The sequence below is a fragment of the Aquarana catesbeiana genome, linkage group LG03, assembly GCF_042186555.1.
Source record: "Aquarana catesbeiana isolate 2022-GZ linkage group LG03, ASM4218655v1, whole genome shotgun sequence".
Taxonomy (NCBI): domain Eukaryota; kingdom Metazoa; phylum Chordata; class Amphibia; order Anura; family Ranidae; genus Aquarana; species Aquarana catesbeiana.
In genome coordinates this window covers 314,882,828-314,894,900 of record NC_133326.1, presented here as the reverse complement: position 1 = coordinate 314,894,900, position 12,073 = coordinate 314,882,828, and positions in this window count along the sequence as shown.

Sequence of the window (12,073 nt, the reverse complement as noted above, 5' to 3'; positions counted from 1 at the left end):
AGTGGTGTAGACCGCACAGGACTCGGCCCAAACCAGGCTCCAAGCGCCACAGAGGATCAATGGTCACCAAAAAGGGGCAACAGAGGCAGCTTGTTCGCATTCACTAAATTAAATCAAAGTATAGGGACACTCTATCACTAATCAATTACATGTTTGGAAACGTTTTATCTATATGTTTTTATAATGATATCTAATAGTTTTAGAGATCAGGATGAAGGTAACATTGTATATGTTTAAAAACAAACATCCAATTTAAGTATATTAGACATGGCATTACAGGAATTAAACATACCTGTTTGAAAAGTGAGAGATCACAAAAGGTATAAGCTGGATAGTGTGCTACAGCAACAAGGAGAAAGCAACCTCCTGAAAAGCCCTATAATCAGACAAAAAAGGGGAAGCTATATAAAGGCATTCCAAGGTTTATGTCTATTAAAAAGAAGGGCTTTTCACACTCTTATCCAGCATGGACTGACGGTATGGACTCCACTGGCTAAATGTGGGCAGGAAGGGAGCTCTATATATCTGTGTGGAAATGCAGGCCTGCATAATCATCCCCAACTGATGCCATTCAAAATTGATCCCCCTTGGCGCCCAATCCCCTCCCCACCGTCTCCAGGGGGCGTGAATGGCTGCTGCTGCTGACATCATGCGCTCCAGGCAGCGCAGCCAATGCAGATGGCAACCGGCAAAGATGAGATGGGGACACCAACAGCGCGGACGTGTGCCCAAATCTGCCTGCGAGAGCATTCAAGCAGGCAGAAAGGCAAGAAGGGGGAAAGCTGGGGGACCTAGAGACCCATATGGGCCATCACCGAACAGCCGCACCGACTGAGCCATTAGCCCGAGGTCACATCAATGCTAGCAAAATCAAATCTTGCAACTTTTATTCAATATTATTCAAAAAGTTAATAGAAATTCATAGAGCTGGGACAATAGATATTAAAAATAACATCAACCACAAAAAATAAAATTATTGGATAGTCAATCAGTTTTTTCTGACGCAAATCCCTTCAAAAAAGGTTTCAAGGTGATGGCGTCATTTAACCCTGGAGGAGAAGTGGCCTTTAATTTATATATCCATCTCTGTTCTGTTTGTAAAAGTATCTTTTACCTGGGGGGTGGGAGTGATACTTTCTCTCAGATGAGGAACTGCCCATGTACAAGGTACATAGGCGACATATTCCTTGTCTGGGAGGGTCCAGAGGACATTTTATGTAAATGTCTTGAAGCTATGAACAATAATTCATTCAATTTAAAATTCACGAAGACTTATGACTTAACCACTGTGACCTTTTTGGACATGAAGTTCACTAAAATGCCAGACGTCTTACCAGCAGCCTCTATCTGGCAGTACTATACTCCATGCCCAGAGATTCCATCCAACCAATCTTGTCATTTCAATACCTTTCAGGTCAGTATCTGCGGTTGAGAAGGAATTGTTCCATGGATTCCACTTTCAAATTAGAAGCTGACAAATTTAAGAATAAATTCTTAAAGGGGTTATAGCAAAACTTGTCTTCAAAAAGCTTTTAACAAAGTGAATAGACTCCCTCGTGAGGCGTTACCCTTTAAACACAAAAAAGCCCCTAGTGATCTTCCATTCACATGTGTAATTCTAAGACACACCAATCAACAATCAGAAATCAAAAGAATTCTGAATAGGCATTGGCCTATTTTAGCTGAAGACATGTAATTAAGCAGTTCATGAATGAAAGGCCAGCCATTACTTTCAGAAGGACTGCCTCATTGAAGGACAAACTTGTGAGCAGTGAATTCCAGAATGGAAAGGGTGAACTATGTCGACAGGGTGGCACGTTTGCCTGCGGTCGATGCTCTTATTGCACATACATGTTAGGGAAAAGTCATCTAACTCTTCCCAGTGGTGAATTTTGTGATTTAACCACTTCAGCCACGGAAGGTTTTACCCCCATAATGACCAGAGCACTTTTAACAATTTGGCACTGCGCTGCTTTAACTGGTAATTTGCACGGTCATGCAATGCTATACACAAACGAAATATTAAGAGGACTAGTGCGCAAAAAACCACACTGGTAAAGAGAATGCAAAACTGAAAGGAGGAGCCAGGTGCCGACGCTTCCAGGGGACGGCCGAACCCGGAAGCACACTACATCCATTGTTCGTTCGCATTTTAGATGTAAGTTACTACGTTTTCAATAAAATTTTATGCTAAACTACTACACTATGAGACCTTTCCTTTGTCCCTAATCACTACTACTGGGATCACTGGGAACGGCGGGAGGAGATCCAGAGAACCAGACCCACTCCAGGGAATCCATCCATTCTGGGATCATACATCTGCTCTATCTGGCCCACGGGGGGCCGCTGTTGGAGTGAGCGGCGGGAGGAGACCCAAAGAGCCAGACCCACTGATAAACACTCCAGGGAATCCATCCCCTCCAGGATCACCTATCAGTTCTACTAGGCCCGCTGGGGGCCGCTGTTGGAGGTGAGAGGCTGGGGGAAACGCTTGATGGGTGCACTAGAATTTATATGAAGATTATCACCAGCTACTGCACATTTGGCACCTTATGCACAGCTCATTCCCTGTGGACATTACCCATCACTGTTGCACAGTTATACACTTTTTGGACTGTTTTGCACTATCAGCACTTGGGGACAGCATCTCTGTTGTGGGATCGTTTGTCCATATATTATTACAGTTTGAGCTATCCACTTTAGTACATCAGTGCATGCACTATTAGTTTTGACTGCACTGCTATCACTATTATTACAATTTTTGATTTTGCTTTAATAACATTTATGTGGAATTTCTATGCACGGTATAGTTTATTTTAATCACTTTAGTGCACATCCATTTGTGGGATACAAATAGTATATATGGTATACTTTATAAGTATTAGCACTAGGGATTTATTTGAATTCATTTGCGATTTGATGCGTTTTTATGGCATGTAATATTGTTATTTTGGTGTGCACTAGGGATTAGGTGCTTTTAGATTAGCATCATTATTTTTAGTTTGAAATATTGTCACGTTCCTTTTAAACAGAGTGGCTTTTTATACTATTCACTTCACTTTGGCGATTTTGATTTGTATTCCATTTTATTTATGTCCTGTTGTGGCACTTATGTTGGGATGCATTCCTACATGGAGATATGAAGATTAGAGTATTTGGCAGTCTGATCGTTGTTCTTATTGACCCTGGTCAGTTTATTTTTATGCTAGTTTGGTGCTGTTTGTTAGAGTAGCGCTACATATTTTATAGTTATTTATACACAAATGACATTTACGTCCTTTTTTCCCCACAAATAGAGCTTTCTTTTGGTGGTATTTGATCACCTCTGGGATTTAAAATGTTTGCGATATAAATGAAAAAATACAGAAAAAAAAATCCAATAAACTCAATATTAGTCATACATTTTGGCCAAAATGTATTCAGCCACATGTCTTGGGTAAAAAAAGTTTCAATAAGCGTATATTTATTGGTTTGCGCAAAAGTTATAGTGTCAATAAACTATGGTACATTTTTGGAATTTACGCAGCTTTTAGTTTATGACTGTCTCATTTCTTGAGGTGCTAAAATGGCAGGGCAGTACAACTACTCCCCCCTCCAATTTACCCCTTTTTGGAAAGTAGACACCCCGAGGAATTTGCTGAGAGGCATGTTGAGCCCATTGAATATTTTATATTATGTTTTATATATATATTTTGTTTGTATATTTTATTTTTTTCAAGTGATTGGACCCAGAAAACCAATCACCGCATTCAGGATTTCTAAGGGCGTAAATTTTTGATTTCACTCCTCCCTACCCATCAGTTTCGGAGGCCATGAAATGCCAAGATAGCACAACCCCCCCCCCCCAAATGCCCCCTGTTTTGGAAAGTAGACACCCCAAGCTATTTGCTGAGAGGCATGTTGAGTCCATGGAATATTTTATACTTTGGCACAAGTTTGGGGAAAATTACAATTTATTTATTTATTTTTTACACAAAGTTGTCACTAAATGATATATTGCTCAAACATGCCATGGGTATATGTGGAATTACACCCCAAAATATATTCTGCTGCTTCTCCTGAGTGCAGGGATACCACATGTGCTTGGGAGTCTAGCTGCATACAGAACTCTGAAAACCCATCCCCGCCTTCAGGATTTCTAAGGGTGTAAATTTTTGATTTCACTCCTCACTACCTATTACAGTTTCAGAGGCCCTGAAATGCCAAGATAGCACAAACCCCCCAAATGACCCTGTTTTGGAAAGTAGACACCCCAAGCTATTTGCTGAGAGACATGTTGAGTATTTTGCAGATCTCGCTTTTTGTCACAAAGTTTTGAAAATTGAAAAAAGAAAATTTTCCTTTTCTTTCTTCATTTTCCAAAACAAATGAGAGCTGCAAAATACTCACCATGCCTCTTAGCAAATACCTACATTTGTAATTTTCCCAAAACTTGTGGCAAAATAAAAAATACTCCATGGACTCTCAGAAAGTAGCTTGGGTGTCTACTTTCCAAAATGGGGTAATTTGGGGGGGGGGGGGGGTTGTGCTATCTTAACATTTCAGGGCCTCCGAAACTGTGATAGGCAGTGAGGAGTAAAATCACCATTTTACGCCCTTAGAAAGCCTGAAGGCGGTGATTGGTTTTCAGGATCCTGTACGCAGCTAGACTCCCAAAAAGTCTCACACATGTAGTATTCCCGTGCTCAGGAGAAGCAGCAGAATGTATTATGGGGTGTAATTTCACATATACCCATGCCATGTTTGAGCAATATATCATTAAGTGACGACTTTGTGTAAAAAAAAAAATTGGAATTTTCCCGAAACTTTTGGCAAAATATAAAATATTTCATGGACTCAACATGCCTCTCAGCAAATAGCTTGGGGTATCTACATTCCAAAAAGGGGTCATGGGGGGGTTTGAACTGTCTTGCCATTTTGCCCAACATTAGAAGTTTATGCCACACATCACCCACTCTTCTAACCACTTGAACCACCAAGTCCTTTCTGACACTTTTTGTTTACATGAACAAATACATTTTTTTGCTAGAAAATTACTTTGAACCCCAAACATTATATATATTTTTTTTAAAGCAGAAGCCCTACAGATTAAAATGGTGGGTGTTGCATTTTTTTTTCACAAAGTATTTGCACAGCGATTCTTCAAACACAATTTTTTGGAAAAAAAAACACTTTTTTGAATTTAAATGCACAAAAACACACTATATTGCCCAAATATTTGATGAAATATAAAAGATGATCTTATGCCGAGTACATAGATACCAAACACGACATGCTTTAAAATTACGCACACCAGTGCAGCGGCGACAAACTATATACATGTTTAAAAGCCTTTAGATTTACAGAGGAGGTCTACTGCTAAAATGACTGCCCTCGATCTGACCTTCGCCGTGATACCTCACATGTATGGTGCAACTGCTGTTTACATATTATTATTATTATTCAGGATTTATATAGCGCCAACAGTTTACGCAGCGCTTTACAATATAAAAGGGAGACAATACAGTTATAATACAATACAGTACAGGTGGTACAAAAGGTTGTAACTGTGGGGAATGAGCTGGTGGAAGTGGTAGGAGATTAGTTGGAGACGTGATAGGCTTTCCTGAAGAGATGAGTTTTCAGGGATTGCCTGAAGGTAGCAAGAGTAGGGGATAGCTGGATAGATGGAGGTAGCGAGTTCCAGAGGATGGGAGCGGCTCTGGAGAAATCCTGGAGACGAGCATGGGAGGAGGAGATGAGAGAGCTTGAAAGCAGGAGGTCTTGAGAAGAGCAAGACCAATGCTTGCAATCACCTTTGCGCACATGCACAGGGGGGGTGCTTTAATTTAATTATATTTTTTTAAATTATTCATTTTGCTTTTTTATTTTATTTTTACACTGTCCCTTAATTTTTTATTTTTTTTTTATCATTTTTTATTGTTATCACAGGGAATGTAAATACCCTTTATGATAGCAATATGTAGTGACAGGTACTCTTTTTTGAAAATGTGGGGTCTATTCAACTCTAGATCTCTCCATAGCCCCTAAAGCATCTGACCACACCAAGATGTGTGATAAGATGCTTTCCCAATTTCCCAATGGCGCTGTTTATATCCTGGCGAAACCGAAGTAATGAAATGCTCGTAGCTTCCGGTTTCTTAGGCCATAGAGATGATTGGAGCCATTCTGGTCTCCGATCAGCTCTATGGTCAGCTGGCAGAACCACTGGCTACATTCTCGGGTTCCCCGGTGGGACAGGAGAGCCCGAGAAAACCATGGAAGATGGCGAGAGGGGGGGAGGACGGAAGCTAATTAGCCGCTAGGATTGCTTTTACATGAAAGCCGGCCGCCGGCTGAAAAAAACAATACCAAGATACCTAAACCTGCAGGCATCATTCTGGTAAAACCACTCAAAGTCCAGCAACATACCAGTACGTCGCTGGTACTTGTTGGGCATATATTGTAATGTTCTTTTTTTTCATGCAGTCTGTGGGTTAAATGAAATATGATAACCTAACAGATTCCTCCATTCACATTGATTGATTGGTGGTATGCCCACCATTAGAATACTGCTCTGCGTCCACCCACTTCTAATGATGGGCATACATGCACCATTCTTTTTTTTTTGTTCAGCCCATGAGCTGAACGAAAAAAAAAGAACCTAACAGATTCCTCCATTCACATTGAACGATATGGATTAAGAAATCTCTGCCAAGAAAAGTAAATAAAAAAGATAAGATATGTCCACCCCTGCCCCCATGCTTCAGCATATATGCTCTTTTTTTACCTGTAGTGGTGAAATTACCTCCTACAGCACTGGAGTCGCTGATTTACGTATCATGAGAGCAAACCCTGTTGTTGTCAAAATAAATCAGTGCTGCAGCTGAATGGCGTACCTTCAAAGCAAACTATGGTTAACAATAAAACACAGTAACAGTACAGTATAACAGTAGAATGACATACCTGCAAAGCAAACACGATAAAAGACAGTAACTATAAAACATTACAGTTAAGCATAAAATACAGTAAAACAGAGCAGAACCATAGAGAGAGAAGAACAACAAAACAACTATTTTTGGCTTTTTTTATTATATATATATTATTTTTTTTTTTTTTTACACTTTTATTTGTAACTGTAAAGGTTCCAGGTTCGGGTCTCTCAAAATGTGATGGCCATCTCATCTTTTGAGACCATGTTTGAAAGTGTGCCCTAGGACTGTGCCCTGCTGTACCCTATGCTAATAATCCTCTAGTGTGTGGAAGCAACGAAAACAGTCCCCAATGCAGAGACCAGGTTGGTCAGGACAGGAGGGACAATAATAACGGGTGTGACGCCTATGCCATGTTTTATACAGACACGGCATCTTCTTTGGGTTGATCTTTTGGCAGGGGTACCAGGAAGGACATCCGGAAAATGCCTCTCATGCAGCTGGCTCTCTGCATTTGGATTGGGGAGTTGGGCACCTTCTGGAAACAGATAGGCTGTGATGATCTCTTCCTGGAATTTTAGGAAGGATCCAGTTCATCCAGACACTTTGTATAGCACATAAGCATTGAACAGAGACAATTGGAATAGGTATACAGACACTTTTTCATACCAGTGTCTGGCCTTACGGGCAATTAAGTACGGCGCCATCATCTGGTCTTCAAAGTCCACCCTTCCCATTTTAAGGTTGTATTGGTGGACACAGAGCGGCTTTTCAACAAAACCAGTCGCCGTAGGAATTTGGACTGCCATGTCTGCGTGAATGGAAGACAGAACGAAAATGTTCCGTTTGTCCTTCCATCTCACAGCAAGCAATTCATTGGACCTCAAGCAGGCTCTCTCCCCAGTCTAAGTTGGGCATCTACAAACCGTTGGGGGAAGCCCCGGCGATTAGATCGCACGGTGCCACATGCGCCAATTCCTAATTGAAAGAGGTGTCCAAAAAGTGGCACGCTTGTATAAAAATGGTCCACGTATAAATGGTACCCCTTTTGGAATAAGGGTGACACCAAGTCCCAAACAATCTTGCCGCTGTTTCACAGCAAATTGGAACCGATGAAAGAAAATTCTTATGAAAATTCTTACGAATATTCTCCTACGACAACGTTTTTTTTGTTGTTTATTGTTTCTGATCATGCGCAGTCTTGCTTTTCCAAATTTTTCTTGTACCAAAATCGCATGAAAACTGTACACATTAAACAAAAATTGTTCGTTCTGTTCCCGCACAAGAAAAATTTCGGAGCTTGTCCCTTCGGGAATTTTCGTACGAACATTCGGAATGAGGCTGACGAAAGTTGTGTACACACTATACAAAAATCGTACGAAAATACTTTGGACGAAAATGTTCACCCAATTTTCTTGTAGTGTGTACGAGTCTTTAGTGATATGGATCTATTTTACATATTTTACCTGCTGAAACTCTCTTAAACTCCACGTATATGGAATGAAGGAACTGTGACTATAACGACATCTTTTCATAATAGAAATGGCTAGACCCTTTAAAAATTACATCACTTAAAGATGACTACAGTTTCAGCCCAAGTGCCTTTGCTCCTAGGATGTTGAGCAATTCCATATGAAACTTGAGCTATTATTTTGAAAGGATGAAAGTGTTGCATGTTTTAATTATGTTTGTAGACAAATTGATGTTATTGTGGTTTGCAGATTGCTTCCTTTTGACGCTAGCATAAAAAATTGTACATGAAAAATAACAATGATCTTCATTCAAAGAATCCTCTAAATCCTTCATTAAGAAACAGACAGTGTATGTTTTTTACATGTATAGATATTATATATTTGATGTCTATTTAGGTCTTTATGCATTCTAAGAATCGTGTCTATGATTAAGAAAGCACTCTGCTTTCTTCTACTATTTGTGTGTCTATATTTCTGTCTACCTAGCAACACCACACCAGACACACTACCCTGAACCAATCCATCCTGTTGATATTTGACTGATCCTGTCTTTACCAGAAATAGGGATAAGTGGGAGTTTTTGGTGAAAGTAGCCATGGAGTCAAGAGGAGGCAAAGTAAAGATACTTTTTTTTTTTTAAATCCTTTTTTTTAGTTTTTAAGGGTGTAGTGGTCTTAAAAGGAGCTTCCATAATCTGTAGTCATGGAAAGGCATTCCATAACCTGTAGTCATTTAAACAATCCTGGACCTGTTCTTGTGCCAAAATGACATCATTAGCTGGGAACATGATGTTGGTTCTTGGGAGAGTAAAATTGGGGGTATAGGAGGAAGCTCACAGCCCCCTCTATTTAAGGGCCTCCGACAACTCTTTGCTAACGGAGGACTTGCTCTGACTGGCAGCCAAAGAAGCAGCAGCAGCATACACTGGTGGTGCTGGGGACTTGGAGTGGGAAGAATGGACTAAAGGTGTTAGAAGAAATGAAGAAAAGCATTCCCCCGCACCTTTGAGATGCTTCCACCGCATCTGTGATGGTGATTTGTGTGTGTGTGTGTGTGTGTGTGTGTGTGTGGGGGAGGTATTAGGGAAGGAATACCTAAATAAGACCAAGGGTGTCTTTAGTGTTTCCTCTGCCATCAGAGACACATTTTCTGCCAGGTAGGAGAAAAAGGCCTACAAGGCAGGTGATCTTGTTGGCAGTGGCTCAGCAGACATGGATTCAGCAGCTGCTCTAGGTAGCTAGTGCCTATGTGTTCCACTCAGGTAAACGAGGAAAAGCTTCACTTTTGCAAAACATGCCTCACCCATTTGTCCCAGTGGGTGGGTGAATATTCCAACACTACATGCTGCTGAGTGAGAAGGACTTACAGTGGATAGTCTGGGGCTGGGTATCAGAGTGTGCAGACTAAATTAGCTGCAACACCCCACTACTACTAAGGCTGAAACTAGTATGTGTAAACATGGCAGATAGAGTTTGGCCTGGATTAAACAGTTTAGATGGCAAAACACTTCACCCAGGTTACAATCCAGAAATCCAGCACTGAACACAGGAAGCCTACTCTCTAAAGGGTGAGGGATGGGCATCCCCTTTTTGGTTGTTGCTGACGCCATCACGCCACATGTGACCCCTGAACACGGGTGTTTGTTTTTTAAGCTTGCTGGCTGTTTTTATTTGTATTGTTGCATTTTTTTATCACCTTCTCCTTTTTAAAACATTAAAGGCTTTTTTTTTTTAAACATTAATTCACTATTGGAGTCCTCTTTTATCCTTTTTTTTTTTTTTTACACTCGTGGCTTTGGGTCTGAGTGTATACCCCCAGATTGGAGTGTCTGCTTTTTCTGGTTCCATCGAGCTCTGCTGAGTGGCTCTCGGTCATAACAGGAGGATGTCGGAGGTGCTGGAGATCTATTAGTCCCCGCAGAGGGCATAATCTGCTTGCGCTTACGACCTCGCTCTTGAGGGGGTCCACCGGTTCGGGTAAGGGTTCCCACATACAGAGTAGGATTTTCTCTTCAGAACGAGAAATTCTCCCCCCCCCCCTTCTTCCTTTTGGTGAAGGTGGACAATATTTGGAACTTATTACCGCAACTGACTCATATTTTATTCACTTTTTTGTTTCTTGCTTTTTTGTTCCCCTTGTCACAATTAATTTTTTCTTCACTTATTTTGTGTTTATGGACTATGATTGTGCACTATTTATTATTTCATTGCACTATATGTCATTTATTGTGTGATTTCTCATATTAAATGCAACTTATATATTTTTTACTTTTTGGTTGTTACTGGTGACTGGTGGAGGGGGATCACAGAGCTTTACAAAGCAATATGGAAATATTTTCTCAAAGACATACTTTTTTTTTTTGCAGGACGCAATTTATCTAAACAGCTGTCACTTGGAGGAATTGGAGGCTAATACAAAATCACATCTAAGGCAAAATTGCACTTTTTGTGTTAAAATCAAGTTCAGTGGAATAACTCCACTCCTCTTGTCTTCATTTTTCTAATAAAGAACATAATATCTATGTATTCATGTAAATAACTGCTAAATTCAAGCACACACATTATGAGATTGACTGGTTAAAGGAGCATAGGCTGGTGACATTAGAAAGGAAAGCAGACACTACTCCTTAGTAAATCAACTCATTTGCTTCATATGGAATGGGTCAAATTAAAGTTTTTGCCTTACAGAAACTGAAAAGACCAAAGAAAAGGTAGGAAAGCAGAAAAAGGTGAGCAGGGCTGTTTACTTGCACAAAGCAGGACTGGTTGTGTTCATTCCACCAGCAGTTTTCCTGTAGCCAGACTGACATAACTACAAATCAGTACAATGAATTCATGAAAAGGGCCCATTCTCATTAATTATAATTCCATTGTTTCCATGTGCTACTGATGCCAAGTCTGCCAGTCAAACTATGGTGTGTTAGTGGCATTTGAATCTGAACTTCAGTTTACGTTGTGCAGCACCCTCCTATTTAGGCTGCTAAGTAAATTTAGCTTTTGGCTTCTTCTTTAAGTTTGGAGTTTGATTGCTTTTTCTTGCCTCTAGAATGAGTTTCTGGAGCATAGAGAGGGAAAATTCAAATGATTACCCTGAATTTTAAGCAGGGCCTAGCCAATCGCTGGGGGTAGTGCCCAAATGGTGGCTGGGATCTGCAGGAACTGCAGTCTGCTCACATAATTTGTAATAAAAACATTTTTTGCCATTCTGAAGCTCCAACCACTTTGCATATTATTTTATATAAACTGTGATTCTGTACTTGCCAAATATGCTGCAGAAATCTCACTCCACTGAGTCTGGCTACAACCATTTTAACTGTGGGCTGCTGAAGCTGCTGCCTGATCACTTCCTGGATTTACACAGAGGCACACCTTCAGCTCTTCAGCTCTCATTGGCCCTCTTATGACCCATCCCCCTCTTTTCCTGGCAAACTCTCAAAGAGTGAAAGAGAGAGCTGTGCATGATGTCATAAGCCTAGGCTTTTTTCCAGACAAGAATCAGGAAGTGGGCTGTATAAGGTATTTACTGGCAAAAAAAAATGTTTTACTATCCAAAGTTAAAACAACAAGGGCGGAAGATTTAATAAATAGAAAGTTGAAAAAATGACTGAAGGTTCGCTTTATATAGCCTGGAGCCCAAAAAGATTTTGTGTTTTTCTCTGCTGAGTGAATAAATATGTGAGCTGGAAGGAGG